Source organism: Molossus molossus, unplaced genomic scaffold, assembly GCF_014108415.1.
Source record: "Molossus molossus isolate mMolMol1 unplaced genomic scaffold, mMolMol1.p scaffold_m16_p_16, whole genome shotgun sequence".
Taxonomy (NCBI): Eukaryota; Metazoa; Chordata; class Mammalia; order Chiroptera; family Molossidae; genus Molossus; species Molossus molossus.
In genome coordinates this window covers 17106267-17121707 of record NW_023425351.1, presented here as the reverse complement: position 1 = coordinate 17121707, position 15441 = coordinate 17106267, and the positions used below count along the sequence as shown (strand labels likewise).

The following is a 15441-nucleotide window of genomic DNA, read 5'->3' as shown; positions in this document are numbered from 1 at the left end:
TCCATATCATCAAGGGTTCAAAACATCTAGGGTTCCATTTCCACCAAAGCTGCCATGCTGTATGAGGATTAAATGAAACTTTAAGGATAATATTTATTTGTGAAGGTTTCATCAGCATACCTGGCACAGAAATGTGTGGAGCAAATGTTCTCTCTCTCCCAATTTCCCTCCAAAAAGAAATATTTGATTTATCAGTAGGCCATGAAATGTTTTAATTAGTGACATGACTTGATTGAATTTATGTGTTAAAAGGCTACTCAAGTAGAATTGTGATGGGAGAGACTATAGCTAAGAATCCATCGAGTTAACAAAGGAGAAGGAATGATAAAGGAGGATGAAGCTCTAGACATAGAAGCTAAAATGTAAGCCACATATCTATGTCAATTTTTTTAAATGATTATATAGATAAAGAAGAAATAATGAAGGTCTTAAAGCTGTTGAGAAAATATCAGAACTGAGTTTTAGGGGCATGTCTTGAGATTAATATAAGGAAGATGCTAAAGAATTGGAACTAGAACAGGGAGATGTTAGAATTTAATTGCCCAGGTGATAAATGCTTAAAGCCTGACTTATGGTGATAGGGTTAGTAGTGATAATAATGTTCTTTTTTGAATGCTTGCTCTGTGTCACAATGCTAGGCACTGCTCCAAACATTCATTTAATCTTCACAACAATACTGAATACTGCTGGTACTGCTATTATCCTTATTTGTCAGAAGTTAGTAATCTGTCATAGTTGTTGAGAAACAGAGTATCTAGGCTGAATTCAAATCCAGGCTAACTCTAAACCCTACACTTAAAAACTACACTAAGTGGACTATTATAAGGAGAGAATGACTGACTGGGTGCCAGTGATCAAAGATCAGTGACATGTGACCCAGAGATTTCTAATGTGGTTGGAAATAAGCTGTCGGGACTTTGATTCTGATGATTATAATTCATTCTCTTTCTTCTCTTAGCTTGAACTTATACTTCTCATAGAATGAAGCTGCTGAAATTGCCGCATATTGCAACATCATTTAATGTAAAAGATATGTCATATTTCTTTTAAAATATTTTTATTTTGTTCAGTCTGACTGAGCCCTTGCACTCTCTGGAGTTTGTGAGAACTTCCATGTCAATCATCCTTGGAATTCCCCCTCCTTCACTGCGTTATATAAGACCCAGAAAAATGAAGATGGAGCCTGTTTCTCAGTCCACAGTGACTTCTTCGGCCATTCTTTGTCACTGCCATCTTCAGTTCATCATCAGTCAGGCCTGACTTGGAAGGTCACAGCCAGCATTGACATTGAGGGCTACCAAGGCACCCAGAGCAGAAGCATGTAAGTAGAACATTCTTATATGGGCCCATGTCACTGTGTGTGTGTGCTACATGCTATTGTTGCCTGGCAACACTACGAATGAGTATTGTCCACAATGTCCTGTCTTCAACAGTCCTACTCAGCTCCTGTGAACTCGTGCCTATGGCTTCTTTTATGGAGACAACTCATCTTATATTTGGTCTTCTTCTTTTCCTGCTGCCTTCTATTTTTTCCAAACAACCCTGCCTTCTTATGGTTTGCCGAGGTAGTCACTTAACAGCCATCTCCATTGTCAGCTGAAATGTCATGGCGGTTCAGTGCTTGTGTTCAGGTACCCCTTATTCTACTTACGAATGGTTGCGAAGCTCAAGAACAGTGATCCTGGCAATTTGGGTACTCTGAAGAGAAGTCAAAAGTACTACTTTTAAGTGAAAAGGTGGAAGATAACACTAAAAAGACATAATAAATATAAATTTATTTAAACCTGATAAGTTTTGACAGAATTAAAAGAATAAATTGTAAAATTTTACAATTCACAGGTTTTTACATTACTGTCTTGGAAATTTAGAAAGGAAGCAAAAACACAAATAGAATTAGTGACATAGTAAAGCAGGGCTCAGTTGTATTTCTCTGAAACAAGCCAAACAGAGAAAGACAAGTTTCATATGATCTCACTTATTTGTGGAATATAATGAACATAACAGTCTGAGGAATGTGGTAGTCCCAGAGACGTGGAAGTAGGGTACAGACTGACAATCCCCAGAAGAGGGGCGTGGTGGGGGAGAAATAAACCACAGAACTTATACGCATGTATGCATGAACAGCGGACATGGACAACAAACTGGGGAAAGGGCAGGGAGGGAGGTGGAGGGGGGAATCAGTGGGGGAAAAAGGAGAAATATATATAACAAAAATTAATTAATAAAAAATAAATAAAATAAATAAAAAATAAATAAAAACAAAAAATAAAAAAATAAAAAGTAAAACAAGCCCTGGCCAGTTTGGCTCAGTGGTTGGAGCATCGACCTGCGGTCCAGAGAGACCCAGGTTCGGTTCCCGCTAAGAGCATGTACCTCGGTTGCAGTTCGTCCCTGGCCCTGGTTGGGTCGTGTGGCAACCACTCAATGTGTCCCTTTCACGTTGATGTTTTTTCTCTCTCTCTCCCCTACCATTCTACCTGAACAAAAAAATGGAAAAATGTCCTCAGGTGAGGATAAAAAAATAAATAAATAAAAAGTAAAACAAACTCTGTATCCTTTACAATAGCATTAAAACCATAAATCATATAGTAAAAAATATCTAACAAGATGTGAACTCTATTAAAATGCATAAAACTGCATTAATAAACACTTTAAAAGACAAAGGGAGAGTTGCAATGTTCATGGGTATAAGACTAATATATTATCAAGATAGCAAGTCTTCCTCAAATTTATTTTTATATTCCATGCCATCATTTCTGTTTTTCCCTTGTGAAAGTTGACAAAGTGATATTTAAGTAAATATGAAAAAAGTAATAATGCAAATATTTTTGAAGAAAAAGAAAATTAAATTAGGAGGACTTAGTCTCAAGATATCCTGACATAAAGTTCTAATAAGTGAGAGATGGTGGAATTACAGTAGAAATAGAGTGAAGCCTGAGAACATATCAGAGAAGAACTAAAACACAGACCCACACACATATGAAACTGACATAGGACAGAGGAACAAGGTAGATCAATGGAGAATATGGATATTCCAATAAATGGTGCTGAACAATTGAGTACCATTCAGAATAAAATAAAATTGGTTTTATGGCTGATATCATTAAAAAAAGTCCAGGTGGATTGAGGTTTAATTGTAGAAGGAAAAAATATAAATCTTTTAGAAGATATTATAGAAGTATATATTCAAGATCTCAAAGCAGTAAATGATTTCCTAAATGTGACACAAATGTCAATAGCAACAAAGGAAAACATTTATGAATTTATGTATGAATAATCGTCTTTTAATTCAAAAATAGCAAAGGAACAGTACAGAAATAAGCTACAAAATAAAAGACACAAATAAAGGATTAGAATCAATACATGGAACTCTCTCAAATTTTAAGAAATTGACACTGCAACTTTATTTATTTATTTATTTATTTATTTATTTTTATTTTTTTTATCCTCACCCGAGGACATTTTTCCATTTTTTGTTCAGGTAGAGTGGGAGGGAGAGAGAGGAACAGAGAGAGAGAGAGAGAAACATCTATGCGAAAGGAGCACATCGAGTGGCTGCTACCCGCACGACCGACCAGGGCCGGGGACAAACTGCAACCGAGGTACATGCCCTTAGTGGGAACCGAACCCTGGTCTCTCAGGACCGCAGGCTGATGCTCTAACCGCTGAGCCAAACCGGCCAGGGTGACACTGCAACTTTAAAAAAGGAAAAAGATCTTCCCCAAAGTGAATTTCTACATGGCCAGTAAGGATATGAAAAATGATTCAATATTATTGCTCATATAATTGCAAATTAAAATCACAATGAAATAGTGTACACTTATCAAGCTAAGATGGAAATGGCTGGGAATATCAATGATTGGTAAGGATGTGGCCTGAACTCTTGTACACAGCTATGGCAATGTGCATCGATGTAATGTTTTAGAACAGTGTGTGCCACCTAATGGAACTGAAAACTATATAATTCTATAACCCAGAATATCTACTTTTAGATGTAGGTCTGTAGGAGACGGACACAAATGCTCCAGAACACATGCACATGAAAGCCAATAGCATCATTGTTGATAAAACTGGGTACAGTAAAGTTAACAATAAATAAATAAATAAATAAATAAATAAATAAATAAATAAAACATCCTGATATATCTACACAACATAATTTTGAGCAAAGAAACAAGACATCAAAAAGACTATAATATCAATATAAAATTTAAAAGCAGTCAAATCTAAATTCTGTTGTTTACAGATACACAATGAGACAGTATTAACTTTAAAGAAAAACTAGGAAATAATTACCACAAAAGTTAAGATAGTGGCAACCTCTAGATATGGAGGGGCCTATTTTATTTTATTTATTTATTTTTTAAAGTATGTTTTATTAATTTTTTAGAGAGAGGAAGGGAGAGGGAGAGAGAGATAGAAACATTGATGAGAGAGACACATCGATTGGCCGCTTCCTGCACACCCCTGACTGGGGATCTAGCCAGAAACCTGGATATGTGCCCTGTCCAGGAATCTCTTCAAGAACTTGTGGTCCATGGGTTGACACTCAACAGTGCCTCACTGGCTGGGCAGGGCTTATTTCAAATGTAGCAGGAGTTATTGTGGAGAGAAACTTGAGGACATTTTCTGGAGTGTGAGCAGTATACTATTTCTTGACTTTTGTGTTCATTTTATTTTACTCATTTATCTTTTTATCCCATCCATACATGGTGTTTTTTTTACATTTTATTGTGTATATTTTATAAAAAATGAAAAAGCAAAATATTCACAATGCCAATGAAAAAATATGTCTTTGAGAAAAAACCTTGATGTTGTACAGAAATTTATAGAGGAAATTAGAAAATTTTATTGAAAGGCACTAATGAGAACCCAAATAAGGGAAGAATGCACCATGTTAATGAATTGCAATAGTCAATGTAGAAAATATTTGCTTGCCCAACACGTACTCTTTAAATTTGAAGTAATACTAACTAAAATCACAAGAGGGTTTGCCAGATCCTAAAGTTTATTTTGAAACAGAAAATTTCAAGAATAGCCAAAATCATCCTGAAAAAGAACAAATACAGTACTAAATGTTACCTCCACAAGGACCCACTTTGGTTACTTTTAAAATAAAGTCAGAGATACTTTCATTCCTTTACAGCTCACAGAATGTAAGAACACTTTCACTTTCTTTCTTCAAAGACCTCTAAAGCAGGAAAATATAAAACATTATTTAGCAACCCATTTCAACTGTATTTCACTGTTGAAAGTTATTTTTGAGGCCTAAGCTAAATCTCTTGTCCTTAAGCTTCTTATTTGTCATCAATCATTGTGCTATAAGGCTTCAAATTCTTAAAGACTCTTATTAAGTTCTCATCATTCTTTTCTCCTAATTGGGAAAATAAAAATAGTGGTTCACGAAGCTTCCCTTATTTGCATACCTTTGCTGTTTTCCAGAAGTTTCATTCTCTTTGGTTATATATCTCTCAAACCTGATTGGGTCAGAAGGGCTGGTAAAATGTGGCGAGCATGCAGAGGGCAGCAGATGTATGACAGTTATGGGGGAAAACTTTGTTTTGAGGGGTATGTTTTCACTTTTACTGGTCCACAGCTTAAACAGTATTAGAGTAAAAGTATTATAATAAACAATAATCTTGGTTTACAAGTTTGCTGAGCTCAGTCTAATAGGGTATTTACATAACACAATGTGTGACTAACACTAGATGATTTCCAGTATATTTTTACATACATTTTTTCATTTTATTTTTCAACAACTCTGAATTATGATTACTCCTATGTTCCCATCGATGATGAAACTCAGAATATTGACATGTGTTTGCCCAAGGACCCCAGTCAGAGCAGAACAAGCACTAGAGCCAAGTCTTCTGAAGATTGGGCCAATGTTCTTTCCTTGTCACATATTCAAGTTTTTATTTGATATATCAAAATTTCAGCATCACAGAATAATTTGGACATCCCCATAAAATTTAGGTAATACATTAAAATTTTAGAAAACCAAGTAATCTTTCCTGTGAAAGCATATACTTCCTGCTGTCACCATTTGGGGTAGATAGAATGGTGGCCCCCCCAAAGATGTCCATCACCTAATTCCCCAAACAGTGACTATGTTACCTTGCATGGCAAGAGGGAATTAGGATGCAGATGAAATGACAGTCGCTGAACAAGTGACTCTAAGACGAGAAGATTAGGGTGGATTTTTCCAGTGAGCCCAGACGATCACATGGAAGAGGTGGCAGAAGAGTCAGCATCAGAGTGATACGACATGAGAAAGACTAAACCAGCCATTGCCTGCTTTGAAAATGGAAGAGGTCATGAAACCAGAGAAGCCTGAGGCCTTAAGAGGTTGGAAAAGACAAGAAAATGGATTCTTATTGAGAGATTTGTTCCCCCAATACCAAATACATGGTGTGTTTTCCAACACCAATTCTCCAATTCTCCAACACTGACGAGGTGTCCAACATTTCAACCCAATTCTGACACAAACTCCTAGAGTGAGCAGAGATCCCACAAGCTCAGGACGCAGGATATGCTTTACTCTGCAGTGGACAGAATCTATATGAGGGTGCCTCAGATCTCCATTGATTACTGCAACATAGCTTAAAAAATCCCTACAGTCTTTGGGGGTCATGAAGTACTTGCCCAGATTTCATTTTGGTCTCCATCCTTTAATGTGTATGCCATGAGCCAAAAAATTTAAAGAAAAATAATAATAGGATCGAGGTTTATCTCTCTCCCATGACCCCCTCTTCTGGGAGTTGTTAGTCTGTACCCCACTTCCATGTCTCTGGAACTACCCCATTCCTCAGACTGTTGCGATCATTATATTCCACAAATAAGTGAGATCATATGATACTTGTCGTTCTCTGTTTGGCTTGTTTCACTTAGGATGATACTTTCCAGGTCCCTCCATGTCATCTCAAAAGGATAAGAGATCTTTCTTTGTTTCAGCTGCAAAGTACTCCATTGTGTATATGTACCACTGCTTTTTTATCCATTTGTCTACTAATGAACATTTGGGCTGTTTCCAGATATTGACTATTGTAAATAGTGCTGCTACAAACATGGGGGTACATATATTTTTCTGATTGGTGTTTCAGGCTTCTTAGGGTATATTCCTAGAAGTGGGATCACTGGTTCAAATGGAAGTTCAATTTTGAAATTTTTGAGGTAACACCATATTGTTTTCTATAGTGGCTGCACCAGTCTGCATTCCCACCAGCAGTGTACTAGAGTCCCCTTTTCTCCACACCCTCGCCAACACTTGTTGTTTGATGATTTGTTGATGGCGGCCATTCTGACAGGTGTGAGGTGATACCTCATTGTTGTTTTAATTTGCATCTCTCTGATGATTAGTGATGTTGAGCATTTCTTCTTATGTCTCTTAGCCATTTGTATGTCCTGTTTGGAGAGATGTCTATTTAGTTTCTCTGCCCATTTTTTAATTGGGTTCTTAGTCTTCCTTTTGTTGAGTTGTATGAGCACTCTCTATATATTGGAAATTAATGCCTTATTTAATATATCATTGGCAATTATGCTCTCCCACACAGTGGGTTGCCTTTCCATTTTGATGATTATATCTTTTGCTGTGCAGAAACTTTTTAGTTTTATGGAATCCCATGTGTTCATTTTTTTCTTTGTTTCTGTTGCCTTAGGTGATGTACCAGTGAAAATTCTGCTGTGTTTGATGTCCGAAATTTTGTTGCCTACAGTTTCTTCTAGGATTTTTATGGATTCATGAGTCGCATTTAAGTCTTTTATTTATTTTGAGTTTATTCTTGTGTATGGTGTAAGTTGGTGGTCTAGTTTCATTTTTTTGCATATTGCTGTCCAATTTTCTCAACACCATTTATTAAAGACGCTCCCTTTACTCCACTGTATGCTCTTGCCACCTTTGCCAAATATTAATTGAGCATATTGCCTTGGGTCCATTTCTGGGTTGTCTGTTCTGTTCCATTGATATATCTGTCTGTTCTTGTGCAAGTACCAGGTTATTTTGATTACAGTGGCTTTATAGTACAAGCTGAAATCTGGTAATGTCATCCCTCCAACTTTGTTCTTCATTTTCAAGATTGCTGTGGCTTTTCGAGGCCTTTTTTGGTTCCATATGAACTTTTGAAGTATTTGTTCTAGTACTGTGAAGTATGTCATTGGTATTTTGAAGGTGATTGCATTGAATCTATAGATTGCTTTGGGTAGTATGAACATTTTAATGATGTTAATTCTTCCCATCCATAAACAAGGTATGTGCTTTCACTTTTTCATATCTTCCTCTATTTCTTTTTTCAATGACCTGTAGTTTTCTGCAAATAGGTCCTTTACTTTTTGGTTAAGTTTATTCCTAGGTATCTTAATTTTGTTGCCGCAATGGTAAATGGGATTGTTTTTTAGTTTCTCTTTCTGTGAGTTCATCATTTGTGTATAAGAATGCTGTTGATTTCTTGATGTTAATTGTGTATCCTGCTATTTTGCAAATTCATTTATTAAGTGTAGAAAATTTTTGATGGGTTATTTGGGGTTTTCTATGTATAGTATCATGTCATCTGTGAATAATGAGAGTTTCACTTCCTCCTTTCCAATTTGGATCCCTTTTATATTTTCTTCCTGTCTGATTGCTGAGGCTAAGACTTCCAGTACTATGTTAAATAAGAGTGGCGAAAGTGGGCATCCTTGCCTTGTTCCTGTTCTTACGGGAAATGCTTTTAGTTTTTGCTCATTGAGTATGATGTTGGCTGTAGGTCTTTCATATATAGCCTTTATTATGTCTAGATATGATCCCTGTATTTCCATATTGCTTAGTTTTTTAATCAGAATTGGGTGCTGGATTTTGTCGAAGGCTTTTTCAGCATCTATTGATATGATCATGTGGTTTTTATCCTTCATTTTGTTTATGTGGTGTATTACATTTATTGATTTGTGAATATTGTACCAGGCTTGCATCCCTGGAATGAATCCCACTTGGTCATGTGAATATTTTTTTTGATGCATTGTTGGATCTGATTGGCTAGTATTTTGTTCAGGATTTTAGCATCTATATTCATCAGGGATATTGGCCTGCTGTTTTCTTTCTTTGTATTATCTTTTTCTGGATTTGGAATTAGAATTATGCTGGCCTCATAAAACAAGTTTGGAAGTCTTCCTTCTTCTTGAATTTTTTGAAATAGTTTGAGGAGAATGGGTATTAGTTCTTTTTTGAATGTTCAGTAAAATTCCCCCATGAAGCTGTCCGGGCCTGGGCTTTTGTTTGCTGGGAGAGTCTTGATTACATCTTCACTTTCTTTTGTTGTTTATGGTTTGTCAAGATTTCTATCTCTTCCCAGTTTCTAGACTGTGTTTCTAGAAATTTGTCCATTTTGCTTAGATGGTCAAATTTGTTGCCGTATAATTGTTCATAATATTTGTTAACGTTCCTTTGTATGTCTGTGGTGTCCGATATGATTTCTCCTCTTTCATTTCTGATTTCGTGTTTTTGGTTTTTCTATCTTTGTTTCTTGGTGAATCTAGCTAAGGGTCCATCAATGTTGTTTATCTTCTCAAAGAACCATCTCTTTGTTTCATTGATTATTTGAATTGTTTTTTTGGTCTCCATGTCATTTATTTCTGCTCTGATCTTTATACTATTCTTCCTTCACTTGCTCTGGGGTTTTCTTTTTGTTTGCTTTCTAATTGTTTAAGTTGTGAGGTTAGATAATCTATTAGAAATTTTTCTTTGCTTCTTGAGGTAGGCCTTTAGTGCTATGAACTTCCCTCTCAGAACTGCTTCCACTGCATCCCATAGATTTTGGGTGTTCATTTTCATTGGTTTTCAGGAAGTGTTTTATTTTTTCCTTGATCTCCATGGTAACCCATTCATTGTTCATTAACATGCTATTTAGCCTCCATGTTTTCAAATGTCTTTGCATGTTCTTATTGTAATTGATTTCTGGTTGTATGCCATTGTGATCTGAGAAGATGCTTGACATAATTTCAATCTTTGTGAACTTGTAGAGACTTAGTTTGTACCCTTACATGTGGTCTATCTTTGAGAATGTCATGTGCACTTGAGAAGAATATGAGTTCTGCTATGTTGGAGTGTAATTCTCCGTAGATATCTACTAAATCCATTTGATCTAAGCACTTCATTTAGAGTCTGTGTTTCCTTGTTAATTTTTTGTTCAGAAGATCTATCCAGTGATGTCAGCGGGTGTTGAAGTCCCCTGCTATGATTGTATTGGTATCGATTTCTCCTTTGAAGTCCCCCAAAAGATTTTTAATATATGTTGGTGCTCCTATATTGGGTGCATATATGTTTACCAAGGTTATATCCTCCTGTTGGATAGATCCTTTCAATGTTATGTAGTGGCCTTCCTTGTCTCTAGTTATGACCTTCATTTTGAAATCTACTTTATCATATATGAGTATTGCTACCCCAGCCATTTTTTCCTTTCCGTTTGCTTGAAATCATCTTTTTTTCTATCCCTTCCGTTTCAACCTATGTGAGTCTTATGTTGTGAGGTGGGTCTTTTGTAAACAACATATTGTGAGTCATGGTTTCTTATCCAGTCAGCTACTCTGTCTTTTTATCAGAGCATTCAAGCCATTCACATTAACAGTGATAATTGATATGGACTTATTTATTGCCATTTTTGTTTAGTGTGGTTCTATTTTTCTTCCTATTTCTTCTACTAATTACAGCAGTCCTTTTAGCATATCTTGCAGTGCTGGTATGGTGCTAATATATTCTCTTAGCCTTTTTTTGTCTGGGAAGCTCTTTATCTCACCTTCTATTTTGAATGATAGCCTTGCTGGATAAAGTAGTCTTGGATTCAGATCCTTGTTTTTGATGACCTTAATTACTGCATGCCACTCCCTTCTGGCCTGTAGTGTTTCTGTTGAGAAGTCAGCTGAGAGCCTTTTGGGGTTTTTTTTGTAGGTAACCTGTTGCTTATCTCTTGCTGCCTTTAGGATTCTGTCTCTGTCTTTAATTTTTGGCATTTTAATTACTATGTGTCTTGGTGTGGACCTGTTTGGGTTCTTCTTATTTCGGACTCTCTGTGCTTCTTGAATGTGAATGCCTTCTTCCTTCACCATGTTAGGAAAGTTTTCTGTCATTATTTCTTCAAATATATTCTCTAACTCTCGCTTGTCTTCTTCTTCAGGGACTCCTATGATGTGAATATTATTATGTTTCCTGTCGTCCCACTATTCTCTTAAGCTGTCTATTGTTTTTCAATTGTTTTTTCCTTTTGGTTTTCTGATTCATTGATTTTTTTTCTGTCCTGTCTTCTAATTCACCGATCCGGTCCTCAGCTTCCTCTACTCTGCTGGTTAGCCCTTCCAATATGTCCTTTATTTTTGCTATGTTATTCTTCATTTCCACTTGGTTGGTTTTCCATGTTTCTATATCTCTACTCATGGTGCTGATGTCCTTACTAATGCTGTTGAGGTTCCTCAAGATCATAGCTCTGAACTCCACCTCTGATAATTCGCTTACTTGCATTTCATTGATCTCATCTTTGATAATGTTCTCGTGTTCTTTCATTTGGGATTTATTTTACCATTTTGGCTATCTCAGTGGGTTTTGGAGCCTGCCAAATTTTCCCTGTTGGTGTTGGTGTTCTGCTGCCTGTGGCTCCCTGTACTGGGTTTTGGATGAGCCTGGGCGGGCCCATGTTAAACACCACTGTCAAGTCTTACTTTCCTGGGTAGATTTGCAAGCTCAGGAAAGGTTCAGTTACCCTCTAGCTTTTCCCTGGTGGCTAGTAGTCTCATTTACTCAGTACCTAGTAATGTAGCCTTGGTGTTCTGCATAAGAGGATTTCCGGAGGTGGGATAGATGCTGGTCTTAATGAGCCTCAATTTTCATTTCTTTGCCTCACCTGGGAAAGGCTGACTCTTTGAGTGTGGGGGGTTGGTGCTGTTCCCCACAGTTCAAGGAAGGAGAACACTGGCCACCGTCCTTTGTGGCCGCAACTCAACACAAACTCTGAGTGCCCTCCAAATCCTGGTTGTCTCCACAGAGTTTCTGCCCAGTCTGCCCTCCCTCTGCCGTATCCCCCAGGTGAGTGGCTGTGGCTATTTTAGCACTCTGTCCTGGCTCTCTGTGCTGTGGAGCTGGCTTGGTCTTTATTCCCCAAGGGTGCTGCTCACAACTAAGACTGCTGTTGTTTGTGGGCTCCCAGCCCGCCACCCTCTCATGCCTTAAAATATGGAAAGCTTCACGAATTTACATGTCATCCTTGCGCAGGGGCCATGCTAACTTTTTTTGTATCATTCCAATTTTAGTATATGTGCTGCCAAAGCGAGCACCTGGTAGAATTTTTTAAAGGATACCATTTAAAAACAGCCAAATGAAAGAAAGGCATAGGGCGAGGTTCAGTGTAGGGCACATGCGGAGCTTCCATCCACATGTAGCAGTGTCACTCTCCAGGACCTCAGTGTGCTCACCAAAGTGGAAACTCTCCAAACTCCATTGTCAAGGAATTTTCAATGGAGGTTTTGTTATGTAGGGGTGATTGACTAAATCATGGGCAAGTGGCCAGTGAGCTCCATCTCCAGCCCTTCTCTTCTCCCTGAAGGTCAGGGGTCAGATGGGGCTGAAGGTCTCAACTCTCTAATCATGGCTTGGTCTTTCTGGTGGCTAGCCTCCATCCTGAAGCTATTAAGAAGAAGTTCAGCCAAGAGTCATTTTACTAGCATACCAAAGACAGTCCTTTCACTCAGGAGCTTCTAAGGGTTTTAGGAGCTCTGTGCTAGGAACCAGGAACAAGGACTAAATATCTTACATTATACCACACTCCCCTAGAACCTCCAAAAAGAAAAACAGCCCTACTGACTTACCTTGATTTTAACCCAGTGAGACCCACTGTGGACTTTTGACCTTCAGACCATTTTAGATTCATTTTAGCACTAAATTTGTGGTAATTGGTTAGAGCAGCTATAGGAGACTAATACACCATTTTATAAACATTTGCAACACATGATCTCATTTATTGTAGTAAGAATTTCAGATATTAAAACATTTTTGTTTGTTGGTTTGTTTTCTAGTTATTATATTTATGAAACTATCACAGTAATTTTTCCTCTTGTATTATTGTTTATATCAATGCAATGCAAAGTGACAGGATACTGACATTTGAAGGAAAATACACTATTTTCAGATCAGATATCAGCTGTCAACTTGGATAGAGTGTATTGTTTCTGATGTTTTACAGCCCAGTTCACAAAAATTTTACATGCTCACAATTCAGTTCTTGTGTGAAAAATTTGTTGGAATATGTTGCATATCAAGTGTACAATAAGAACCATTATGAACACAGCCTGAATGTGTTATTTGGGGTCTGAATATTTAAATGAGAAATAAAATGAGGGATTGATAAAATACTCAGTGAAGCAAATGAAATTGGTAAATAACTTACATCAGTAAGTGTTCTCAACACACAAAATGAATAAGTATTTTGTATTGCTTATTAACAATTCAGAATTCAGTGTACTCTCCATATATGGGACTGGATTTATGTAGTGGCCCCAAATCAGGAAACTAAATGGTGGTTAGTTAAGCCCTATTTTCTGTTTATTGTGTTAGGAAAACTATGACTGAACTATGGGAATCCACAAATTATAGTTATATGGAAAAAGAAACCGCTCAATATTATTATACATGTAGAAACTGATTATAATTTGTGTCAAAATTTAATTTTAACGTACTTTATGTCACTTTCAACCAGAAAATACAGGAAAATACAACATATTCAGATTATTGTATTGATAAAAGTGACATGAATGAGTTAATATTTTCTTTGCACTCTAAGGTCAATGGAGACATAGAGAACTGAAGTCCATACAACACAGTGATAATGGAATTAAAGAAATCTCACACACACATACACAAAAAACTAGAATTCTTAATTTGATCAAAGAACCATAATTTTTAAATGTGAATAAAATAATTGGGCTTAAATGTATTACTTCTAAAGCAAACATGACATTGAATCCTATTTTCTTTTCTTGTTAGGCACAATTTATTATTTTTGTTAATATTGATATTATTTATATTTAATCAAAATAATAATTCCTAAATTGTTAAAACTACAGAATTAACCAACATGTTTTAAAAAATACTTTGGGATTTACATGTTTTTACCTATATCACTTAATTTTCACAGTTATTATTTAAGATAAGAGAAATAGGGTTTTTTAAATTAATTAATTAATTATTTTTAATCCTCACCCGAAGATATTTTTCCATTTATCTTCAGATAGAGTGGGAGGGAGAGAGAAAAAGAGAGAGAGGGAGAGACGTCGATGTGAGGGAGACACATCGATTGGTTGCCTCCTGCAAGACCCCAGAAAGGCAGAGGACTGAACCGCAGCTGAGGTAAGTGCCCTTGACCTGAATCAAACCTGCAACTCTGGTTCGTGGTCTGATGCTCTAACCGCTGAGCCAAACTGGCCAAGGCTATATTTTATTTTATTTTAAATTATGAAATAAATGCTTGAGCTCCAATGTACTCTTTTCAATTTCAAATTCAAGTGTGTAGTTCAGGGTCAGGTACATTGAGATTATCTAATAAATGATTTTTTAACCGATCTTTACCTTATGATTTTTAGATTTATTTTTCATAATAAATCAAAACGATGTCACCAATTATCTAGTTAACAGATTCAAATTATGGTGAAACCTAACTCCAAGCTAGGCAATAGTCTTGTCACAAACAATTCCACATCTCCTCTGATAAAGGCTTGCAGGGCCTCTGTACATAGTGGTTGACATCTGTTCCCTACAGACGTTCCCCATGTCAAGGTGAAGGCAAGATGCGACTCGGACCAGGCAGGCTTGGCAAGCAATGTCGGCCGGAAAGAAGAGCTGCTTTCTTACAATTAATTCTTGCAGAAGAGGTACCTTTTTGCAATTAATAAAAGGCATAAAGGTGTTATATGTGCCTTGATTTAGGACACTAAATATCTTATTAATTTAATTTACCTTATTAATCTGAAATCATAGTTACTAGATTTATCTATTGATGCTACTAGAAACATATACTAGTAATTTTATGTCAATATAACTAAAATTATATAGTAAATACATAGTTTTATAACTATATAACTAAAATAATTTTCTCTCAGACATGAAGATATTTGCAGCGTTTCCTGAAATTTTCCACTATGGTTGGCTCATAAAATTTCTTTATAAATTATTTGGCACAGCCCGGCCGGTGTGGCTCAGTAGTTGAGCGTCGACCCATGCACCATGAGGTTGCCGGTTCGATTCCCGGTCAGGGCACATGCCCAGGCTATGGGCCCGATCCCCAGTGGGGGGCGTGCAGGAGGCAGCCAATTGATGTTTTCTCTCATTGATGTTTCTATCTTTCTCTCCCTCTCCCTTCCTCTTTCTCTAAAATCAATAAAGAAATTTAAAAATAAATAAATAAATAATTTGGCACAAAGATCCCATTTTCC

The 15441-nt window shown here is 36.7% G+C and overlaps 1 non-coding gene across 1 annotated transcript; it reads right to left on the bottom strand.

Moving 5' to 3' along the window:
* Positions 1 to 12184: 12184 nt before the first annotated feature.
* On the bottom strand, positions 12185 to 12291 carry LOC118631957. Its single transcript, XR_004959942.1, has one exon. It is a non-coding gene; the product is annotated as a U6 spliceosomal RNA (small nuclear RNA).
* Positions 12292 to 15441: the final 3150 nt, after the last annotated feature.